Genomic DNA, 16,016 nt, shown 5'->3' with positions numbered 1-16,016 from the left:
GAACAAGCTCCACTTTTCATTTGTGCCTTTCCCTGACAGTTTCTGTTCCCATCTTATGCTCCCTACTTCTTGCCTAATCGCATCATAATTACCCCTCCCCCAATTATATACCTTGCCCTGCTAAGGCCAACACTCCCGGTGCGGTGCAACATTATCAGAGGGGCCGTATTTTGGATAAGATATTAAACAGACATCAGTCTCCCCTCTCAAGTGGAAGGAAAAAAGTCTCTCAGCACTATTCCGAACAAGAGCAGTAGAGTTCTCCCTGAAGCTAGCATTAAACCCTGTGAAGCGCTATCAATTAGGCAAAAGACTACTTGTGTGCCAATACAACTGCAGGCTTTTATTCATTACAGAACTAGGAGCATATCCCAACAGTTAACCGACCCGAACTGAACAAGGGGGGGAGACAGCCACCTTTATACTAGGTGACAAGGGGAGGAGCCGGCGGGGGATGTGTCCAGGCATGACAAACACACAACGGTGGTCCAGGCAGGACAAAGGCACAACTGTAGTCCACCACACCCTGAAACAACATTAAGATGGCCTGGTTGATTTTCTCATTAATTACAAAATTTGGCTGTTATATTTTGGTACATTACAACAATGACTTCATGTCAAAACAACCACATTGTCTGTAAAAGCCCTTTAGAATGTCTTGTGGTTGTAAAAGAGCCACGAAATCTAAGCTAATTATTCTTCTGTCAAATGGGAGCAACGTACAAAGCGATATTGTACACCCAGTGAGTAAAACTAATTGTCTTTGTTCCAGTTAATACCCAGTCTTGGTGCATGAAGAGAAACAGTACAAACAACAAGAACAGATCATTCCCCCTCATTAAATTTAAACATTACCTTCTTCCAGGAGCTGAAAAGAGCTGCTTTCAATCTGATTGCTGCCGAGGAACTGTCTGTTTCCCGCAGTCTGAGGAAGCAGGAAATATGAAACTGTTCTCAGAATGAAACTGAAAGGAGATTTTGCAAACAGTCTGCAAATTGATCCTTCTGTTATGCTACACAGATTACAAAATAAATACTAGTTATCAGCACAGTGCAATTAGGGAGAGGCAGCTAGGGCCAGTTCCCAGAAGGACATTAACAGACGGGCTAATGGTCAAAGAAATGAGATTTAAAGTGATTAGAAACATAGAAAAACTACAGCACAAAACAGGCCCTTCGGCCCCACAAGTTGTGCCGAACATATCCCTACCTTTTAGGTCTACCTATAACCCTCCATCCTATTAAGTCCCATGTACTCATCCAAGAGTCTCTTAAAAGACCCTATTGAGTTTGCCTCCACCACCACTGATGGCAGCCGATTCCACTCGCCCACCACCCTCTGTGTGAAAAACTTCCCCCTAACATTTCCCCTGTACCTACCCTCCAGCACCTTAAACCTGTGTCCTCTCGTAGCAACCATTCCCACCCTGGGAAAAAGCCTCTGAGAGTCCACCCGATCTATGCCTCTCAACGTCTTATATACCTCTATCAGGTCTCCTCTCATCCTACGTCTCTCCAAGGAGAAAAGACCGAGCTCCCTCAGCCTATCCTCATAAGGCATGCCACTCAATCCAGGCAACATCCTTGTAAATCTCCTCTGCACCCTTTCAATCTTTTCCACATCCTTCCTGTAATGAGGCGACCAGAACTGAGCACAGTACTCCAAGTGGGGTCTGACGAGAGTCTTATATAGCTGCATCATTATCCCCGGACTCAATCCCTCGATCGATAAAGGCCAGCACACCATACGCCTTCTCAACCACCTCCTCCACCTGCGGGGCCGATTTTAGAGTCCTATGGACCCGGACCCGAAGGTACTTCTGATCCTCTACAGTACTAAGAGTCTTTCCCTTTATATTGTACTCCTTCATCCCATTTGACCTGCCAAAATGGACCACGAAGCATTTATCTGGGTTGAAGTCCATCTGCCACTTCTCCGCCCAGTCTTGCATCCTATCTATGTCCCTCTGTAACTTCTGACATCCCTCCAGACTATCCACAACCCCACCAACCTTCATGTCGTCGGCAAACTTACCAACCCATCCCTCCACTTCCTCATCCAGGTCATTTATGAAAATGACAAACAGCAAGGGTCCCAGAACAGATCCCTGGGGCACACCACTGGTGACCGACCTCCATTTAGAAAAAGACCCATCCATACCCACTCTCTGCCTCCTTTGGGCAAGCCAGTTCTGGATCCACAGGGCAGCAGCCCCTTGGATCCCATGCCCTCTCACTTTTTCTAGAAGCCTTGCATGGGGAACCTTATCGAACGCCTTGCTAAAATCCATATAAACCACATCTACCGCTTTCCCTTCGTCAATGTGTTTAGTCACATTTTCGAAGAACTCCACCAGGCTTGTAAGGCACGATCTGCCTTTGACAAAGCCATGCTGAGTATTCTTGAGCATACTAAACCTCTCTAAATGCTCATAAATCTTGTCCCTTAGGATCTTCTCCATCAGTTTACCAACCACTGAGGTTAGACTCACCGGTCGGTAATTTCCTGGGCTATCCCTATTCCCCTTCTTGAAAATAGGAACCACATCCGCAATCCTCCAATCCTCCGGCACCTCTCCCGTCTCCATCGATGACGCAAGGATCATCGCCAGAGGCTCTGCAATCTCTTCCCTCGCCTCCCACAGTAACCTGGGGTAGATCCCATTCGGACCCGGCGACTTATCTATCTTGATGCCATTCAAAGATTCCAGCACAACCTCTTTGTTAAAGTCCACATACTCAATCTTTTCAGTCCACCGCAGTACATCCACCCAGGTCCTTCTCCTCTGTGAAAACTGAGGCAAAATACTCATTAAGCACCTCTGCCATTTCTACTGGTTCTATACAGACTTTCCCGCCTTCACCTTTTATAGGTCCTGTTCCTTCACGTCTCATCCTTTTACTCTTCACATATTTATAGAATGCCTTAGGGTTTTCCTTAATCCTACCTGCCAAGGCCTTCTCGTGACCCCTTCTGGCTCTCCTAATTTCCTTCTTTAGTCCCTTCCTACAAGCCGTATACTCATCTAGATCCCTATCTTCGCCAAGCTCTCTGAACCTTTTGTATGCTTTCCTTTTCTTCTGGACTAGGTCCCGCACAGCTTTCGTGCACCACGGTTCCTTTAACCTACCAACACATCCCTGTCTGCTTGGAACGTTGTCCTGTAGAACTCTAGACAGACATTCCTTGAAAAACTGCCACCTCTCTTCAGTACATTTCCCCGAGAATACCTCCTTCCAATTTACTCCTCTAATTTGCTGCCTTATGTCTTCATATTTCCCCATACTCCATATAAACGCTTTCCTAGCTTGCCTGATCCTCTCTTTTTCCAATGCAAGCACAAAGGAGATAGAGTTATGATCGCTATCCCCAAGATGCTCTCCCACTGAGAGATCTGGCACCTGTCCAGGTTCATTGGTCAGTATCAGATCAAGTACAGCCTCTCCTCTTGTAGGCTTGTCCACATGCTGTGTTAGGAAACCCTCCTGAACACACCTAACGAACTCCTCCCCATCCAATCCCCTTACCCTAGGGATATTCCAATCTATGTTTGCGAAATTAAAGTCTCCCATCACAACAACTCTGCTATTATTGCATCTCTCCAGGATCTGTTTCCCTATCTGCTCCTCCACCTCCCTGTTACTATTGGGCGGCCGATAGAAAACTCCCAGCAAAGTGATCGACCCCTTCCCACTCCGAACTTCCACCCACAGAGACTCTGTAGACAATCCCTCCACAGCATACACTTTCTCTACAGCTGTGACACTATCCCTGATCAGCAGTGCCACTCCACCCCCTCTCTTGCCTCCCTCCCTGTCCTTCCTGAAACATCTGAATCCCGGCACCTGGAGTATCCAGTCCTGTCTCTGAGACATCCAAGTCTCCGTAATGGCCACCACATCATACTTCCAGGCATCGATCCACGCCCTGAGCTCATCCCCTTTATTCACTATACTCCTGGCATTAAAGTAAACACATCTCAATCCTTTGGTCTGAGCTCTCCCCTTCTCTGTCCCCTGTCCATCCTCCCTCTTGCACCGTCTATAACCCTTCTCTGTTTGCGAGCTAACTTCCTCGCTCCCAGTCACCTCGTCTCGATCCCCTCCCCCCAACCTATCTAGTTTAAACTCTCCCCAGTAGCCTTAGCCAACCTTCCCGCCAGGATATTGGTCCCCCTGGGATTCAAGTGCCACCCGTTTTTTGTGTACATGTCACACCTGCCCCTAAAAAGGTCCCAATGGTCCAGGAACCTGAATCCCTGCCCCCTGCACCAGTCCCTCAGCCACGCATTCATCCTCCACCTCACTCCATTCCTGCCCTCACCTTCCCGTGGCACAGGCAGCAATCCTGAGATTACTACCTTTGCTTTCCTCCTTCTCAGCTGTCTCCCTAATTCCCTATGCTCTCTTTTCCTGACCCCTTCCCCCTTCCTTCCCACATCAGCGGTACCAATATGTACCGCTACCTCTGGCTCCTCTCCCTCCCACCTCAGGATTTCTGGGACTCGACCAGCGACATCCTGGATCCCGGCCCCAGGGAGGCAGACCACCATCCGAGACTCCCGCCTGCCTCCGCAAAAACGCCTGTCCGACCCCCTTACTGTCAAGTCCCCAATTAATACTGCCTTCCTCCTCTTTTCCTTAGCCCTCTGAGTTACAGGGCCAGTCTCTACTCCGGAGACACTGCTGCTTCCCCCAGGCGGGCTGTCCCCCCCAGCAGTACTCAGGCAGGAGTACTTGTTGTGTAGGGGCACATCCACCGGGGTGCTCTCAATTACCCGAGCTTTACCCTTCCTGGCCGTCACCCACTTGGCCTCCACCCGTGGCCCTGGTGTGACCACCTGATGATAGCTCTTGTCTATCACCTCCTCATTCTCCCTTAACAGCCTAAGATCCTCGAGCTGCAGTTCCAGCTCCCTAACACGGTCCCTCAGGAACCGCAGCTCGACACACCCCTCACAGATGTGGATGTCCGGGAGGCCAGGTGCCTCCAGGACCTCCCACATCCTACACTGGGAACAACACACTGGCTTCACACTCATATTTGACCCCTTATACCAAGCTACACAGAGAAAAGTAAATAAGAATTAAAAACTAAGAATTAAAACTCATCCCTGCTCGCCCTTTCCCCCGAAGCCCTGTGAGCCAAAGCCCTTACATCTCACACTCTGCTTCCCACTCACTCCGCTGCCCGCTCCCGACGCTGCCCGCTGTACACTGTGGCCTGCTTTTTAAACCTCCCGCGCACTTTTTTTAAAAAACTACACGCCTTCCCAGATTGCCCTGTGGGCGGCCTACTTCCGCTTTTCTAAAACGAGCCTAAACTTCTAAAAACCCGAACACTCGAAAACCCGCGAAAAATTTATAAATGTGATGTGAGAAAAAACCTTTCTCACACACAGCGAGTGGCTGGGGTCTGGAATGCGTTGGCTGGAAGTGTGGTGGAGCCAGGTTCAAACGATTCAGTGGTTTCTTGCGTTTCGATGTACTATCGGTCATCCCATATAATGGTCCTTTTGTCAATATGAGGAAACGAGGCGGGGGATAACGGGATGGGTTGTTATCCAGTGAAGCTACCCTGATTTATTTTCTAGATTGTACTGCTACAAAGTCACCTTGAAATCAACGGCCATTCCATCCCTGTGCTGCTGCAACCTATTCGGATGTTTACACCACACTTCCGATGAAATTACTCTGGTTTCACAGCAGGAGGTCTGTGGAAATCCATTATGGTTAAGAGCAAAGTATTTCTTTTGATCCCCCTCCCTGCTGAAGGGGGTTCAGAATGACTGATCTGTCAGCCCTCCCAGTGAAGTGACTAGATATATTTCATGCCAGAATTGCCCTGGTGCCAACTGTACCTTTCCTTGCTTGCACCTTCATCACCTCCAGACTCAACGTAACTCCAACCAGCTTCCTGATTAGAAACTGCAAGCCCACCCACAACCAAACAACATCACAGGCCAAGTGTCACTTGCTCCCTCTCTACTTAGCGCTGAGATAGGTTCTGTTCTACAGCTCCCACTGAGTAAATATATTGCAAACTTCTTAGCGCAACAAGTAAAAGTACTTGCTAAGTCAATTGGGATGTTATTCCTTAAGCCAAGGGACGGCATGGTGGCACAATGTGTGGCACGGTGGCGTAGTGGTTAGCACTGCTGCCTCACAGCGCCCAGAGGACCCAGGTTCAATTCAGGCCTCGGGTCATTGTCTGTGTGGAGTTTGCACATTCTCCCCGTGTCTGCGTGGGTTTCCTCCGGGTGCTCCAGTTTCCTCCCACAGTCCAAAAATGTGCGGTCAGGTGGATTGGCCATCCAAATTGATCCTAACAGAGTATTGATTAACAGAGTAAATATGTGGGGGTTACGGGAATAGGGCCAGGGTGGGATTGTGGTCCGTACAGACTTGAAGGGCCGAATGGCCTCCTTCTGCACTGTAGGGATTCTATGATTCTATTCTATTCTATCATATAATTCCAATAACATTTCCAAAAAGGTCAGTCATGGAAGGAGATAAATTTAAGGTGATTGGATTTTCCCACCCTTCCCACCAGTGGGATCTTCCAGTCCCAGCGAACTGCCTCGCGCCCACCCCACCCCCCCTCCCCCCCTCCCCTCCCACCCCACCCCCAACCCTCAGCATGGGCAGGTTCGCCGGTTGCATTGCTGTGCACTTTTAGTGTCCTTGTCTGAGGAAGGATGCCCTTGCTATAAAGGGAGTGCAGCGAAGATTTACCAGGTTGATTCCTGGGATGGCAGGTCTGTTATGCAAGGAGGGATGAAGTCGGTTAGGATTATACTCACTGGAGTTTGGAAGAGTGAGAGGGGATCTCACAGAAATTATAAAATTCTAACAGGGTTAGACAGGTTAGATTCAGAAAGAATGTCCCCAATGCTGAACTCGGGGGTCATTGTTTGAGGATAAGGGGGTAAACCTTTTCGAACTGAGGAGAAATTTCTTCACCCAGAGGGTGATGAATGTGTGGAATTCACTACAAGAGGAAGTAGTTGAGGCCAAAACGTTGTGTGACTTCAAGAAGAAATTAATTATAGCTCTTGGGGCTAAAGGGATCGAGGGATATGGGAGAAAGGGAGGATCAGGATATTGATTTTAATGATCAGCCATGATTGAAATAAATGGTGAAGCAGGCACGAAGGGCCAAATGGCCTACTCCTGCTTCTAGTTTCTATAACACAAAATGGCATCGATATTGGTGAGATTGCAAGATCCCGCTGCCAGCCAATGGCAAGCCACCTCGAATTCCACCATCTGCCGTGGCGGGATTCGAACCCGGGTCCTCACAACATTTGCTGAGTTTCTGGATGAACAGTCTCGTGATAAGACCACCAGGCCATCACCTCCCCGATACCAGTAAAAGTGGCCATGATGATATTGGGCTGTCATACAAAGGCAGCGTGGTTAATTCCTTTAGAGAAGGGACTCAGTCATCATTACCCAGTTGGGCCTATATGTTACTCCAGCCTTACACCAACTTTATTAAAATTAATTTACAGGATGTGAGCATCGCTTCTTCAGCCAACATTTATTGCCCATCCCTAATTGCTCCTTGAGAAGGTGGTATTGAGCTGCCTTTTCCCACTGCAGTCCTGAGGTGTAGGTACGCCCACAGTGCTGTCAGGGAGGTGGGGGTCCAGGATTTTGGCCTAACATGGTTGACTCCTAATTGGCCTCCAGGGTGGTTCAGGAAAACAACCTCTGTCTTCTCACTGCTGCCAGGGACCTGGGTTCAACTCCAGCCTTGGGGATGTGGAGTTTGCACATTCTCCCCGTGTCTGCGTGGGTTTCCACCAGGTGCTCCGGTTTCCTCTCACAGTCCAAAAATGCGCAGGTTAGGTGGATTGGCCATGCTAAGTTGCCACTTGGTGTCCAAAGACATATAGGTTAGGGAGATGAGTGGGATAGATATGTGGGGTTACGGGGATAGGGCCTGGGTGAGATGTTCTATCAGAGAGTCAGTGCAGACTCGATGGGCCGAATGGCCTCCTTCTGCACTGGAGGGTTCTATGATTCCATGATTCTCAGGGTAAGTGGGGATGGGTAATAAATGACAGCAATGTGCGCATCTGGATAATTTATTACAATCTGAGAGCAATGGGCCAGGAATCAGTGAGAAGCTGAGGCCTGTGCCGTGCTCAGGGCTTCCTACAGGCCCCAGAAAAAAACAGGAACAAAATATTTCTCATCAAAAAATTGTAGGCCTCCTAATCTCAAAGCCAATAAAACAGAAATTATTTTCTATTGATGACAAGAATTACTGGAAGAGGACAAGAAACCAGTATTCTATGATTTCTTTCTATGATCTATTTTTGTCATTACTGTAAAGCTAACAAGTTGGCCAGATAACAGGGTGGTAAAGTTCTAAAGTGCTATTGTTCTGGAACTGTTCCAGGAATCAGCTGTTCCATGACACATCAAAAAAAGATGCGGCGGCCAGGGAATGGGAGGGAAACAAGGAAGTATTGGCTATTTGCTTCTGTTGAGAGTGAATTTCTATTATTCAGGATAGGGTGACTGAAACACCATTGTAGTCACTGATGGAAGGGAGTCAGCATGGTTGTATAAATCGTGTGTCTGGCCTGATGAATCCGACTGAATTTTTTTGATGAAATTAGTGGACTGGGGAATGGTAATTTTTTTATGGGGGTGGATATTTGATAAAGAGCCTCATAATATGTTGGCAGCTGAAGTTGAATCTCGAGGAATTGAAGGCAAATTATTGAACGGGCTGGGAAATTGAAGAAGTGAAGGAGACATATTCTGGAAACTAGGTAGGTACAAGAACTGGCAGGTTGTGACGAGCCAATTTCCTTCAGCATCTGTCTTGGGGCCTCAACTGTTCACTGCATTAACTGATGGCACAGAGAATCAGATAGCCAAAGTTAGGCAGGACTGTAAACAACTTAAAATAACAGGTATTGACAGATGACGTGAATGAGCTAAACTGTGCCAAGTGGATTGTAACGTAGGTAGATGCGAGGTAATCCACTCTGAACCAAAATGGATAGAACAGGGTACTTTCAAAAAGTTCGAAACTGTGGAGAACTAAAAAGACACGGGCGGGAATCTGGCCTTCCTGCGACGTGTCTCTCACAGCGGGAGGCAGGCTGCCATTGGCCTGCAATGCTGTCAATGGCATTCCCCATTGATTCCTCCCCACGCTGCTAGAAACCGCGGCAGAGGGTGCACCCTCAGTGGGATCCTCTCCGGGGTCTCTGGATACTTAAATCTGGTATAGAAATTAATCAAACACAATAACGCAATAATTTATATCTCGAGAATTAGAATACAAGAGGGTAGAAGGCACGTTTCAGCTGTACAAATTCCTGGTTAGACCTAAATGTGGGCAACTGGGACTAGCTTAGGGGTTTGAAAAAAAAAGGCGGCATGGACAAGTTGGGCTGAAGGGTCTGTTTCCATGCTGTAGACCTCTATGACTCTATAACACATCTAGGGTCACTGTGATCAGATGTAAGCTCCACACCTATAGTGACCTCGCAGGGAGAACTACGAACAGAATACATAAACTTCATGGGTTAAACAATCAGGAGAGATTAAAGAAACCAGGGGTGGAATTTACTGCTGAAATTGGCTAAGTGTCGTTGCGAGGAGGGTGAGGTGTGAGGAGGCGGGGTTGGGGGGGGGGGGGGGAGCGGTGATCAGCCTGACAATGGCTTTGACAAGTTTTTGCGTGGTATTTTTAGGCACTTAGAAAGATTTATTTCACTGGTTTCACGCCACTTCATTGGTTTGGCCACCACAGCCTCTCCACCCACCCCCCACCACCCCCCCCCCCCCCTACCCGCCACCTGCTATCAGCTGAGCACCTCAGTCAGTGGGGCATTCCATTTAAAGTTCATCCCAGCTCTCCCCAGCCACTTCGTCTGGGTCCAACTAAGAGATTGACTGCAAGGAAGTCAGCTCCAAGATTCCTGGAGGATTCCCTCACCGGAGGAGCGTTGTCACTTCTTGCATCCATAAATGGGAGGAGACCCCCAAACAAGGTCACCAACTATGCATGAGAAGCTGTGGCTGTGCTGGTAAAGGCCAGCTCCCTGCAGAGGAGGATGGGCAACCAGTGCCGTGAGAGGATGAATGACCTCCTCCATTCAGCCAGAGTAAGTCACTCTTCTCATCTGTCACCCACTCACTCATCACATCCACAGGAAGTTCACACACTGCTATCTCAAGCGACACCACAACTCGCTCCCCCACACACCTTTTCATCTGCCCTGAGACTCACCTCCTCATCACCTCAGTGCTCCCATTCACCACCCACACATGCCAGGCGTCCTGATCATTTGCCCTGGCACATGGTTTGTTTACATTCTGCCCATCTGTTTTCTTGCAGGACAAGCTGGTACATAATAAAGAGCGATTGCAGATGGGCAGAGGAATGGCTGAGTTTAAAATCCTCTCTCTGTTCGAGACGAGTGTCCTCCAGCTGGCCGGGGAGGAAGACAGCCGCTCCTGTGCCAAGGAAGAGGCGGGCGCCAAAAAAAAACAAGTGAGGACTCAGAACACCATAACCCATATCAAGCGAATAGGAATCCTGTCTCTTCTGTTGTAATGCCCCCACCATGCACGAATGGAATCTCCCTTCTCTTGCAGACACATCAGGGGAGCAGCCCGGTGACTCCAGCAGCCAGACACAGGAGTCCACTCCAGACTCCAGCTCCGATAAATTCACGAATGTGGAGATCGAAGAGGTGCCAGATCTTTCACCCACACCCTACACCAGTAAGAAGTCTCACAACACCAGGTTAAAGTCCAACAAGTTTATTTGGAATCTCGAGCTTTCGGAACGCTGCTCCTTCATCAGGTGAGTAGACCTAGGTCCACAAACACGGCAAATATAGGCAGAGACACAACTGCAAGATAATTACAGATTGGAATTTGAAGAATGATTGGAATGCGGGTCTTTACAGGTAATCAAGTCTTTACAGATACAAACAGTGTGCGTGGGGAGAGGGATAATCACAGGTTAAAGAGGTGTGAATTCTCTCAAGCCAGGACAGTTAGTAGGATGCCTATATATGGAACATCCAGCTGCCCTTGATCAGGGCAGGAAGCCAGGGGACCTTGAGTACCTATAGGGGAGGAGGAGAAACTGATACACAGTCCGGAGCCTTCCACCCCGGCAACTCCTGGTGTGCCCTGCCCATCCAACTCCCAAATCTGCTCCAGCCCCAGGGCCAGGAAAGGTGGCACCAACACACAACAGCACCTCCAGAGCAGGCTGGGGGCTTCCAGAGCACGCCTGCCAGGGTAATCTCAGACAACAAGGTGTGGCAGACAGCAGGCTGCCTCCATCTCTGCTGTGAATCCTGGGAATACACCAAGACGTAGCGATAGAGTTAGAAAGATCCAGTTGCACAGTGTGGACGCGGGTGTGTGGTACCTCTGTAAGTCAGCAACCCCCACTGTAAATGAAACAACTCTCACTAGTGCAACCTCTCTATGGCTCCCTGCCATCAGAAGATTTCTTCATGGAACGGCACTGAGACAACTGTTTCCATCTTCCACTGAAAGACTGGATCCGCACAGCACAGCCTCCTCCATCTGCTCTCTGCCAGGCTGCCAGCGCAGTGGGTGGGGTTCCCTTTGAGTGAGAGAACAAATCAGCCATGCCAGTCTCTTTGGTAATGAGGCCATGCCCCAGAATGGTCAGGGCCACCACTGAACCCAGGCATTGTGAATGTCAGATTTAGGAAATAGAGATTGAACATTGATCGATGAGTTGATCCATTACCCAACCACCCCGGGAGCAGCGTCTCAATGCTCATTGACTATTGTGCCAGTCATCACATTGAGCAACTTTCCATCACAATCTCCGAGAATGGACAAGGCCCCACACCACCCTTTCCCCTCTCGGCACAACTGAGTGGCCAAGAAACCCTCCTGTCCCCTGAGCTCTCATGTGAGGCGCAGACATCTGCCCCCTTGGGTCACTCTAAAGCCCTGTGCATGACCCTATCCAGGCGGGGAGGGAGAAGGGATCCTGTAAGTGTGCTGCAATACCCACCCCTGATGGAACAGGGCGCTCTGCTGAGCCTTTGCCCTTTGTCAGGAAGAGTTTATGTGTTCGCCCTCTCAGCAAATGTTGAAGGGAAACTACAGAATTGGGAGGTCAGTGTATGAAGGGTTAAGTGCTGATCAGTAATCAGTCGCACTCACACACATCAGTGGTGAGTAAGTGGATATAATTGGATCCGCTATCAAGCTAAATGGGAGAATTGACTCATGTTTCAATGATCTCAGAGGCAAAGGTATCTTTATTGATGCCATGCCTCTCCAATAGAGTTAACCTGCTGAGTCATGAACTCACAGGCACATCCCTCCCCCACCCCGCACCATCCTATCTTTGTAGATCCTTTAGGCCTTGTCGACTGGACGCCCATCCAATTCGCCAGCCCAGACTTCCCGTCCCAGGTTCAGGAACCATCAAGAAGGCAGACGTTCATCAACTGAAGATTTCAGCCTCTACACGGGTATGCCTTAAAAGTGGATTCCTTCCCTTCTCAATAATGAGTCCTCCCAGACTCTTCCACCGCCCCCCCCCCACACTTTCCGCACCGCCCCCCCCCCCTTCCCCCCTGCCTTCTACAGGGGCCAAACCATTCCCCCTTCTCTCGAATGGGACATTGCCTCTCTGAATAATGCTCCCCACCAGCTCTCTCCCTGCGAGTTAACAGCCCTGCCATCTCTACCCTCCAAAACCCTCCTAACCAACCTCACCGCCCGAGATATGTGGCCGGTTGTACACTCCCAAACCTCGAAAACAGAGCTGGGAGACATAAGCGGAGGCCGGTTAGCGGGTTTCCCATTGAGCGTCACTGCCTCTGCGAGTCTCCAGCAGCTGGAAATCGGCATGGAGCTGATCTCCATATTTAAATTCTGATTGCAACCTCGTTAGCACCTTAAACCTGTGCCCCTTAGTAATTAACTCTTCCACCCTGGGAAAAAGCTTCTGACTATCCACTCTGTCCATGCCCCTCATAATCCTGTAGACTTCTATCAGGTCGCCCCTCAACCTCCATCGTTCCAGTGAGAACAAATCAAGTTTCTCCAACCTCTCCTCATAGCTAATGCCCTCCATACCAGGCAACATCCTTGTAAATCTTTTCTGTACCCTCTCCAAAGTCTCCACATTCTCCTGGTAGTGTGGCGACCAGAATTGAACACTATATTCCAAGTGCAGCCTAATTAAGGTTCTATAAAGCTGCAACATGACTTGCCAATTTTAAAATTCAGTACCCTGACCGATGAAGGCAAGCATGCCGTATGCCTTCTTGACTACCTTCTCCACCTACTTTTCCGCCTTCAGTGACCTGTGTACCTGTACATCCAGATCCCTCTGCCTATCAATACTCTTAAGGGTTCTGCCATTCACTGTATATTTCCCATCTGTATTAGACCTTCCAAAATGCATTATCTCACTGCCCAAGGGGCAAAGTGGCACTGCCCACTGGGCATCGGAGCTCTGACACTTGATTTTCTGCCCGTTATAATTATTGGTGATGGATTAAGAAATTTCTGGGAGGACTGAAGCACAACCATAGTCAAGAAGAAGAGTCGGACAGACTCAAAACATTAACTCTGTTTCTCTCTCCACGGACACTGCCAGACCTGCTGAGTTAATCCAGCATTTTCCACCTCATTTTGAATTTCCCGTGTCCATAGTATTTTGCTTTTCATTTGCTGAAACATGACACCCTGGGTTACAGTAGACAGCTGTGAGCAAACAGCTTGTGAATAAATAGAAACACAGACAAAAATAGTCACAGGTTGCCAAGTATTTAAACTTTGATTGAAAGGCTCGCGTGTGTATGTTTGGCAACATCCATCAATAGTGGGTGTCGGATCATTACAGTTATGCAGACAACTGGATTTTCCAGTTATCCTTGAGTGAACCTGTGCCTCTCAGTCAGTGCTGAAGGCATCACACCCAGTTCAATTTGAAGGATAGCAATTAAAGCTGTTTGAAAAAGGCCTAGGAAGCTCAGCTTGTTTTGCACAAAGGCTCTCAAAATCATCAGGTTAAACCTTATACAGGATTTTTCTTGTCCCCAGTGCAGCGTTTGCTGTGATGAAATGCTGTGTTAAATTGAGGAAGTTCGATGTGAAAGGGGAAGGTAAGGTTAGCTTTCCAACTAAATTTTATTAATGTCACAAGTCATCTTACATTAACACTGCAATGAAGTTACTGTGAAAATCCCCCAGTCGCCACACTCCGGCGCTTGTTCGTGTAGAATTTAGCACGGCCAATGCACCTAACCAGCACGTCTTTCAGACTGTGGGAGGAAACCGGAGCACCTGGAGGTTTACTGGGTCCTTGGCGCTGTGAAGCAGCAATGCTAATCACTGTGCTCCCGTGCCACCCTGTGGACATGTGTAGTAGCAATGCTGGGAGGTGTTCCTGACCTCATCATGCCAGTTTTGTATAATGGGCGGCTGGACCGACTTGAAAGTCAGAGCCCCGCCCGATTTACGTAAATGTCAATTAATAGTGTATTTAAGGTTGTTAACGATCAATTGACTGCCATATTACAACGAGAGCGCTATAATATACCTTTAGAGTCAGATTCATTCCATATGAGGTCCCCATTTTTGAACCGGTAGGTTGTTAGGGTGGGATTATAAACTCCTGCCGGATTCTGAGACTCAGTTTAACAGTGAGTGGATCTGTTACTGCTGCGAGTGCTTCTTTTAATGAGCAGACTCCCGATTTTAAAATCCTATGAGCTAGAGGCCTTTGCCCAGCTGCTGAGTGCTCGACCCTGTTCCTGGGCATCTCCCAGAGATAGAGCATCTGAGAGAGATGTGCATTGTGGTCTTGCTTCTCCTGAAAGGATGTGTAAGAGTTAACAATTTCAGATTGTTCCACTGTATGCTACCTACCCAGTATCAGCTCAATGCATGCCAACCTGGATGCAGTTCCCATCTATCATACGCTCATTCTGACAACCAGCCACCCTGAATCAAAGGTTTAAATACACAACAATGTTGTTCAGGACAGCTTTGGCCTTGTTCAATTGTGCTGCCTTTGAAATCCAACAAATGTCACTTTCCTCCTGCAGTCACGAACACTGGCACAAGATTACACAAACCTCACTCACCCTGGCTGCCACCATTAGGTCATTGAGCCTTCAGTGACACTGGGATCATGTCTTTCTGAGCAGCCCAACACTGCAGACCTCCTCGGCCGCCTCCTCCTGGGCGACCTGTGTCTCCCTCAGCTTCCTCCTCTTACTAGAGGCTAACATCAGCCTCTCATGTCAGGAGTTGCCTGAGGGAGTCCCCATTGAAGCTGGGGAATGGTCTGGCCCTATTCCCTACCCTCTGCCCTCACTCCAATGGCACATGGAACTATGCAAAAACGAGACAACTCCTCCATGCAAATAAGAGGTTAACTTGTTCTGGTTTGGAAAGAATGCAACTTCTGATCATTGCCAAGGTTCGGAGACAGCGGAACTCAAAATAAAATGCACTCACCTTAGAAACCAGCAAACTGCTCAAAGGCAAACTAGCGGAGATGTTTTATGTGATCCTGTATTTGCTGGGCTCCCAGACACCGTCTCATGCCAGGGGAGCCCTTTAAAATACAGGGTCATGGCCTACGACCTCTGGGTTTTAGGATAAGGGGGTGGCAGTTTTAAAACAGAGATGAGGAGACACTACTTCTCTCAAAGGGTGGTGAGTCTGTGGAATTCACAACCCCAGAGTGCGGTGGATGCCGGGACATTGAGTGAATTTAAGGAGGGGGCAGATAGATTTTTAGTTAGTAATGGGTTGAAGGGTGATGGAGAACATGCTGGAAAGTGGAGATGAGGCCGAGATGAGATCAGCCATGATTGCATCGAATGGAGGGCAGGCTTGAGGGACTGAATTGCCCACTCCTGCTCCTAGCTCTTGTGTTCTTATGGAAGATTTTGGACCATGGAACATTACGAATACAGGAAATTGGCTCAATGCCTGTTGAGACAGTTGTCGAGGTG

General features: G+C 48.6%; 1 protein-coding gene across 1 annotated transcript in view; it reads right to left on the bottom strand.

Annotated features, from left to right (window-relative positions):
* Positions 1–945, bottom strand: part of LOC144496739 (guanylate-binding protein 1-like) — a 38,610-nt gene extending 37,665 nt beyond the window's left edge. The window contains exon 1 of the mRNA XM_078217251.1: positions 856–945. The gene's annotated coding sequence lies outside the window, so the exon portion shown is untranslated. The remainder of the gene's footprint in view (positions 1–855) is intronic.
* Positions 946–16,016: the final 15,071 nt, after the last annotated feature.

Source organism: Mustelus asterias, chromosome 8 (genome assembly GCF_964213995.1).
Source record: "Mustelus asterias chromosome 8, sMusAst1.hap1.1, whole genome shotgun sequence".
NCBI lineage: Eukaryota > Metazoa > Chordata > Chondrichthyes > Carcharhiniformes > Triakidae > Mustelus > Mustelus asterias.
This window is presented reverse-complemented; position numbering and strand designations above follow the sequence as displayed.